This window comes from Erinaceus europaeus, chromosome 11 (assembly GCF_950295315.1).
Source record: "Erinaceus europaeus chromosome 11, mEriEur2.1, whole genome shotgun sequence".
Lineage (NCBI taxonomy): Eukaryota > Metazoa > Chordata > Mammalia > Eulipotyphla > Erinaceidae > Erinaceus > Erinaceus europaeus.
In genome coordinates, this window is record NC_080172.1 from 70,998,420 (window position 1) to 71,007,150 (window position 8,731).

At 44.4% G+C, this 8,731-nt stretch overlaps 2 non-coding genes across 2 annotated transcripts; both read right to left on the reverse strand.

Moving 5' to 3' along the window:
* Positions 1–2,475: 2,475 nt before the first annotated feature.
* On the reverse strand, positions 2,476–2,547 carry TRNAQ-CUG (transfer RNA glutamine (anticodon CUG)). Its single transcript has one exon. It is a non-coding gene; the product is annotated as a tRNA-Gln (tRNA).
* Positions 2,548–3,481: 934 nt separating this feature from the next.
* Positions 3,482–3,645, reverse strand: LOC132541494 (U1 spliceosomal RNA). The gene has a single exon (XR_009552659.1). It is a non-coding gene; the product is annotated as a U1 spliceosomal RNA (small nuclear RNA).
* Positions 3,646–8,731: the final 5,086 nt, after the last annotated feature.

An 8,731-nucleotide genomic window follows, 5' to 3' on the forward strand; every position in this document is an offset into this window, starting at 1 on the left:
CTGCAGGTGGGAGAGCCAGGGGCTCGAACCGGGATCCTTAAGCCTTTCCTTGTGCTTTGTGCCACATGCGCTTAAGCAGCTGCGCTACCATTGACTCCCTCATTTTTATTTCTTAACCAGAGCACTGCTCAACTCTGGTTTATGATGGTGTGGAGGATTGGACCTGTGGCTTTGGAACCTCAGGCAAGAGAGTCTCTTTGCATAACCATTATGCTATCTACTTCCACCCTTATGTATTTATTTTACCAGAGCAATGCTCAACTCTGGTTTATGGTAGTGCAGGGGATTGAACCTGGGAGTTAGGAGCCTCAGGCATGAGAGTCTCTTTGCATAACCATTCTGCTATGTACCCCTACCCAAACAAAGAATTTTCAGAGATGATTATTTTACTTCCTGCTTGTGCACCGACAGAATACTCCATGGATTTTGTGTCTAAGATGGGAGCTACCCAGCGGCAGAGGTAGTGATGATGCTTGCTCAGTGCTTCCTCCCCAGAGAAGGAATCTGTCATCACCAGTGTCTACTGAAATCAAAGGCCCCTGATGAAAGTGAAAAGATGGTTTTAAGCGCACATGGCCATGCAAAGCACAAGGACCAACATAAGGATTCTGGTTGGAGCCCCCGGCTCCCCGCCTGCAGGGAGTCGCTTCACAAGTGGCGAAGCAGGTCTGCATGTGTCTATCTTTCTCTCTCCCTCTCTGTCTCTCCTCCTCTCTCAGTTTCTCTCTGTCCTATCCAGCAACGACGACGACATCAACAACAACAATAATAGCTACAACAATAAAACAACAAGAGCAACAAAAGGGAATAAATATATATTTTAAAAAAGAAAGTGAAAAGACTTGGTTACTAGGTAATCAAGGTTAGGACCTCAATCAGGGAACCATCAGCTTGTGCTTGTAGAGAGCTGCTTTCAGGCTCACAAGTTTGTGTTAGTTATAGAGGTGTTTACAGAGCACTATCCATGCACAAAGGAAACAATGAATCCATTAGGCCAAAAACGTTTGGACTTTGGAGCCTCAGGCATGAGAGTCTCTTTGCATAACCATCATGCTCTCTACCCCTGCCCCAAGACATTTCTAATTTTTTTTTTTAAATTACTTTTAATTTACTTATTGGATAGGGACAGCCAGAAAGCGAGAAGGAAGGGGGTGATGGGGAGGAGAGACAGAGAGACACCTGCAGCCCTGCTTCACTACTAGTGAAGCTTTCCCTCTGCAGGTGGAGACAGGGGCTCGAACCCGGCTCCTTGCGCGCTGCAACATGTGCGCTTAGACAGGTGCACTACCGACCTGCCCCTGACATTCTTTCTTTAGACAGGCTTTCCTCACTAGGGTTTGCACATCAGATCTATAGATGTCCATGCTCTCTGGGCAGAGGAGGAGTGGTGCTGAAAAATGTCAGCCCTTAGTCCTGATCCTACAGTAAGTGTGCAGGACACATGCACCACACATCTATGCTGCCATCTGTTGCTGGCTGCAACTCTTGTATATGTGATCTGTTAGGTCTGGGAGGGAGTTGGTATAGTTGCAGAAAGGGAACTAATTCCCTTAGACCAGTGTCCTTTCACACTTAGCATGACATTGTATCTCTGTATTATTTTATTGATTACGAATCAAGTGAATCCTAGGCAATATCTTAGATTCCAGGTAGAAAATACATTAGATAGGAATGATTATTTTTAGATTATTATGATTATTTTAGATTATTTTAGTTTGGGACTATATATAAGCTAGAACTTATTCAAGGACTATACATAAGCTGGAACTTATTCAAGGGTCCAATTGGTAAAGGACCAGAGAGTGAAAAAAAAAAAATATATATATATATATATATATATATTTATATATATAGTCAACGGCCTGTATTTCTCTTCTTGACTGGACTTGGGACCAAAGGAGATTTCTGGGAGGTCAAATTTCTGGAAATTCGGACTACGCAAGACTAGAATATACTGCAGTTGAGACTAAGAATGATCATTAGAACGACAACAGAAAAATACTTCCAATTTAGCTTGCCAACCCTCCATACAACGACTAGGAAGCTGCCAGTCACTGTAAGCCCCAGCCAGACTTGTACTCCAGAGAGCCCTTCCTTGGACTCACCAGGTAACCCGCCTGCCTCAGGAGAGCACCTCCTGCTCTTGGGGTTCATGAGCTCAATCTCTGCCTTTCAACCAAATGGGCCAATGACTGGTGGGCCTTTTGACTGATGGGCAGAGCTGCAAGGACTGTGAGGTTGTGTGTGTGTGTTTCAACCACTCTTGGAATCAGTCCAATGTTCCTGTGAGTCCAACTACTCGGAGCAATAGGTTTCTGAAAGCCTTAGTCCTGAGGTGGCAGCAATTCAAAGAGGTGGGAGGGGCGGGAATAAACAAAACTGGGGGGTGGGTAAGATTGCAACTTGCTTCCTGTAACCGGATACTGGATCAAGAGGAGAGAAATCTCTAAAAACCTGCTGTGTTTCAGCTAAATAAGGTCCCACCGAGATTTGAACTCGGATCGCTGGATTCAGAGTCCAGAGTGCTAACCATTACACCATGGAACCCCTCTGAACATAGCTCCATTACTTGTCTAGTAGTGGTGAGCGATGCATTCCTATCTAGTGTATTTTCTACCTGGAATCTAAGATTTTGCTTAGGATTCAATTGATTCGTCATCAGTAAAATAATATAGAGATACAAAGTCATGCTAAGTGTTTAAGGACACTGGGAAAGGACACTGGTCTAAGGGGATTAGTTCCCTTTCTGCAACTGTACCAGCTCCCTCCTAGACCTAACAGACCACACATACAAGAGTTGCAGCCAGCAACAGATGGCAGCATAGATGTGCGGTGCATGTGTCCTTTGTGTGTCCTGCACACTTACTGTAGGATCAGGACTAAGGGATAACATTTCTCAGCACCACTACTCCTCTGCCCAGAGAGCATGGACATCTGTAGATCTTTTGTGCAAACCCTAGTGAGGAAAGCCTATCTAAAGAAACAATGTCCTGGCCAGGGGTAAAGAGCAAGCATCATCACTACCTCTGCTGCTGGGTAGCTCCCATCTTAAACACAGAATCCATAATCTTAAAACACAAAATCCATGGGCGTATTCTGCCAAAGTACCAGCAAGAAGTAAGATAAAAAACCATTTTTTTCCTACACACCTTTGGTTTAGGGCACTGAACCTAAAACGACGGAGTCACAGCCCTGAGAGTCTCTTTTCCTAACCATGTCCATCTAGGCCTAGGCCCCCGCCCGCCCCGGTGGGATATAAAGATCCTGCCTGAATGAGAAAACATTTCCTTTCGCTTCCAGTAGCTGCCAAGAAAGAAATACCACCTTATATTGCAATATACAAGTTAAAAACAGGTCTTCCGAGAGAGGAAAGAGAATAGATGCAACGACTTTGCAACTGTCTTAAGTGATGCCACCAGAAAAGGACAGAACGACAAATATACAGCTAGGGTACTGTGTCCTGACTTTCAAACTCCACTACCAGGGGAGAGCGCGAACGCAGTCCCCCACTACCACAAATTATGCAGTCGAGTTTCCCACATTTGGGGAAATCGCAGGGGTCAGCACATCCGGAGTGCAATGGATAAGCCTCGCCCTGGGAAAACCACCTTCGTGATCATGGTATCTCCCCTGCCAGGTAAGTATGAGTTGCTAGCCCGCAGCCCCTCCACAGCCTCACGCGACATACACTGTAAACTCACGCTCACTTTACCAAACACACTCGCAGCCTCCACACAACTCCCACACACCGAGGACGCTCGCCTGCAAACAACCGGCCTGCACTCGCTCACAAAAGCACCCGCGACCACGCCGCCCTTCATCCGCACAACAACAACCATCAGCCCCTGCGCGCCCTCCCTCATCTGCATAGACGCGCCTGCTGTCTGCGCCCTTAGGAATCGTAGCCCTGCCTTTCACTCCGTGCAACACCCCCCTTTGCTCCCGGAGTGATGTCGCACTCTCTCTTTTCCACCTTCATTATTAGAGCTGCCTATGTATGTTAGGCAGGCCTCTACTGTTGCTGTCGAAAGGTGCTGCATATGTAGATTGCTGATCTAGTATAGTGCCTCTGCACAGGGCCTCTGAGGCAGAAGAGCTTTAGGTTCAAACCCCATTCTCACCAGAAAACAGAGATCCCCCTCTCTGGGGAAAAAAAAAAAAAAAGTGCTGTCAAAAATTTAGGGATTGTTTTGTTGTTTGTTTTAGTCATAGTCTAACATTTTCAGATAGGGAAGAAATTAAAATTACTTCTGATAGTGCTGAAAATATATTATTGAGGCTGGGTGGTGGGGTGCTTGGTTAACTGCAAGTGATACCATGGGCAAGGTCTCAGGTTCAAATCCTTGGCTCCCATATGTTCTCCCAGTGGGGAACACCAGGAATGGTAAAACAGTGCTGCAGGTGTCTCTTGTCTCTCTCTTCCTCTCTATAACCCTCCCCTCTCAATTGCTCTCTGTCCTTCCTGTCAGATAAATATGATAGAATAACATGTATGATTTAGGGGCCAGGTGGTGGTGCACCTGCTTGAGCACACCTTAGAATGTGCTAGGGCCTGGCTTCAAGCTCCTGGTCCCCACCCGTAGGGGAAAAACTTTATGAGTGGTGAAGCAGTGCCACAGGTGTCTCTCTGTCTCTCCCTTCCCTCTTGATTTTTGTCTGTCTCTATCCAATGAGTAAGTAAAGATAAAATAAAATTAAATTAAATGAATTATTTGCAAATCCTGCTGAGAGAGTCAAGGAGAAATGGACACTAAAGATTTCTATACTGCTGTTGCATGTCAGGTGCAAAGAAGGAGAGCTTGTGTTCTCTGTGTTTGAAGGTGATGAGAAGGACAAGAAGAGTGAGAGTAAATGAGCCAGAAATATGAAAAGAGTGCTTTGGGGCTGTTGTATGCTTTACATTGGGTAGTTCTTCCCCGCCAAGAGAATTGCATCAGTCCTGTTAATTTCGCGGGCCTGCTTGGCCCCGCCCCAAGGAACCCCGAGAGAGGGTTCCTGAGTCCGAGAGAGTTCCTGAGTTCTGGAGATCAGATCGAGAGTTTCAGAGTTACAGAGTAAGAGAGAGTTCCACAGTGGAAGAGTTTCAGAGGGTTCCCCAGTACGAGAGTTCCAGAGTTCCAGAGTTGGAGAGTTCCCGAGTTACAGAGTAAGAGGGAGTTCCGCTTGTGCCGCAGCAAAGAGACAGCAGTTCTGTTTGGTGATTAGTTTGTCTTAGTTTATGAATCGTTGTTCCTGAATAAAGAAATACAGCTTCCCTGCCCAGCCGTTGTCTCCGCGTCTCTGTTACCCGCCGTGAAGCTAGACCCGCCTGGCAAGAGCCTTCCGAATTTTAACAACAGGGGCAGGTGAGATACCGTAAGAGTTCTGCAAAGTGACTTAAACCTGAGGCTCCAAAGGCCTAGGTTCAATCCCCAGTATTACTATAATACTATAAACTCCTTTCCAAATACACCCCATATGATTCTTGCTGATGTCAGCTTTCTGTGTTATTTCTTTGTTACACACTTGTAAAAAGATAGACTGTTCTCTGATAAGGCACACACTTTTTCTGTCTCCCTCAGACAGAAGGGTGTTTGCCACACTGGCCTTTTTTTTTTTTTTAATTTATTTATTGGGGAATTAATGTTTTACATTCAACAGTAAATACAATAGTTTGTACATGCATAACATTCCCCATATTCCCATATAACAATACAACCCCCACTAGGTCCTCTGTCATCCTTCTTGGACCTGTATTCTCTCCACCCACCCACCCCCACCCCAGAGTCTTTTACTTTGATGCAATACGCCAATTCCATTTCAGGTTCAACTTGTGTGGGTTTTTTTGTTTTTTTTGTTTTTCCTTCTGATCTTGTTTTTCAACTTCTGCCTGAGAGTGAGATCATCCCATATTCATCCTTCTGTTTCTGACTTATTTCACTTAACATGGATTTTTCAAGGTCCACCCAAGATCGGCTGAAAACGGTGAAGTCACCATTTATTTTACAGCTGAGTAGTATTCCATTGTGTATATAGATAGACCACAACTTGCTCAGCCACTCATCTGTTGTTGGACACCTGGGTTGCTTCCAGGTTTTGGCTATTACAAATTGTGCCGCCAAGAACATATGTGTACACAGATCTTTTTGGATGGATGTGTTGGGTTCCTTAGGATCTGTCCCCAGGAGAGGAATTGCAGGGTCATAGGGTAGGTCCATTTCTAGCCTTCTGAGTGTTCTCCAGACTGTTCTCTACAGAGGTTGGGCCAATTGACATTCCCACCAGCAGTGTAGGAGGGTTCCTTTGATCCCACACCCTCTCCAGCATTTGCTGCTGTTACCTTTTCTGATGTATGACATTCTCACAGGAGTGAAGTGGTATCTCATTGTTGTCTTTATTTGCATTTCTCTGACAATCAGAGACTTGGAGCATTTTTTCATGTGTTTCTTGTCCTTTTGGATCTCTTCTGTGGTGAATATTCTGTGCATGCCCTCCCCCCATTTTTGGATGGGGTTATTTGTTGTCTCGTTGTTACACTGGCCTTTCTTAAAATAAAATTTAGTCTTAGAATATTTGTCCTTGTTTGAGTAACTTTGTTTGCATTAGCCAGAGTGGAGATTGCAGTGTCAAGACCAATGGCACATGTTTCCCAGCACCACCATAAGTCAGAACGCTGGTAAACACACACACACACACACACACACACACACACACACACACACACACATACATGCTTATGTGCACCGTACTCTAGCAAAAACTTTTAAAATGTATATGAAAGTAGGGAGTTTGGCGGTAGCTCAGGGGGTTAAGCACAGGTGGCGCAAAGCACAAGGACTGGAGTAAGGATCCCAGTTGGAGCCCCTGGCTCCCCACCTGCAGGGGAGTTGCTTCACAGGCTGGAAGCAGTTGTGCAGGTGTCCATCTTTCTGTCCCCCTCTCTGTCTTCCCCTCCTCTCTCCATTTCTCTCTGTCCTTTCTAACAATGACAACATCATCATCAACAACAACAATAACGACAACAATAAAAAACAACAAAGGCAACAATAGGGAAAATAAATAATTTTTTCAAAATGTATATGAAAGCACAGGAGAGATGGGCAGGTAGGGGAGACAGCATACTTGTTATACAAAAAGACTTTAATACCCAAAGGCTCCAAAACCCAATTTCCCACACCATGATAAGACATCACCATTCAGTGCTCGGCTAAGAAAATAAGTAAAAATAGAGGAGATAGGTAGCACAGTCTGGTGCAAATTCTCACAAAAGACTCAGATGAGCAACTTAAAAAACTCCATTATCCTATGTTCTCAGGAGCCTAACTAGATAATTTCCTTTCTTTCTTTCTTTCTTTCTTTCTTTCCTTCCTTTTTTTTTTTTTTTTTTTTACCCATATTGAGTCTTCCTGGTTCTTACAGAATTATGAAAAGTTTAACCAAATATGAGAATGATCAGCAAGTACAAGTGTGTTAAGAAGAGTTATTAGACAACAACAATAACTACAACAATGAAATAAATATTAAAAAAAAGAAGAAGAAGAAGAAGAGTTATTAGGCACAAGGACTGGTGTAAGGATCCCAGTTCAAGCCCCAGCTCCCCAGCTGCAGGGATGTCGCTTCACAGGCAGTGAAGCAGGTCTGCAGGTGTCTATCTTTCTCTCCCCCTCTCTGTCTTCCCCATCTCTCTCCATTTCTCTCTGTCCTATCTAATGACAACGACATCAATAACAGCAACAATAATAACCACAACAACAGGTCCGGGAGGTGGCGCAGTGGATAAAGCGTTGGACTCTCAAGCGTGAGGTCCTCAGTTCAAGCCCCGGCACCACATGTACCAGTGATGTCTGGTTCTTTATCTCCTCCTATCTTTCTCATCAATCAATAAATAAAATCCTTTAAAAAAAAAAAACCCACAACAACAATAAAAAACCAGGGCTCCAAAATGGAGAATAAATAAATAAATAAATAAATAAGAAGAGTTATTAGAAAAAGTAAGTGATGGGTATAGCATACTGGTTATCAGAGGCTACAGGGATTTAGGTTCAGACCTTACACCACCATAAACCAGAGATGAGCCATGCTCTCATAAAAATAAATGCATAAATAAGTAAACAAATAAAATTAAGTTGTGGCTTGGATACAGTGGATAAAGTGGATACAGTGGATAAAGCCCTACACTCTCAAGCATAAGGTCCCAAGTTCACCACCACCACCCCCCCGCCCCCCCGCATTGTATATGTCAGAGTGATTGTCTGGTTCTCTGAGAGAAATGGAGGGGGGAGGGGGATAAAGAGATGGAGAGAGAAAGAGAAATATCTGCTGCTTCACTACTCTCTAAGCTTTCCAGGTGGAGCTTCACGATTGATTCACCTGGCACGGATAAAACTGGCTGGTGGTCTCTGGAACCTCATGGCTGGACTAGGTTGGTTTTAGGTGGTCCTAGCTGCAGTTATGTGCTGATCTGCGTGTCCTTTCTATGCAAAATTGTGCAGTTCCCAACACCTGGGGTACATGTCTGTACAAGGACCCAGGTTCAAGGCCCTGGCCCCCACCTGTAGGGGGAAAGCTTCATGAGTGGTAAAGTAGGGCCGCCAGGTGTCTCTCTGTTTCCCCTTCTCTTCTCAATTTCTTGTAGTCCCTATCTAAAAACAAAAACAAAAAAACTGTTTTGTAGTTTTCATTGAAAAGGTCCTCACCTCCTTTGTTAGATTTATTCCCAGGGATTTTATCTTTTTGGATGCAAATGTAAATG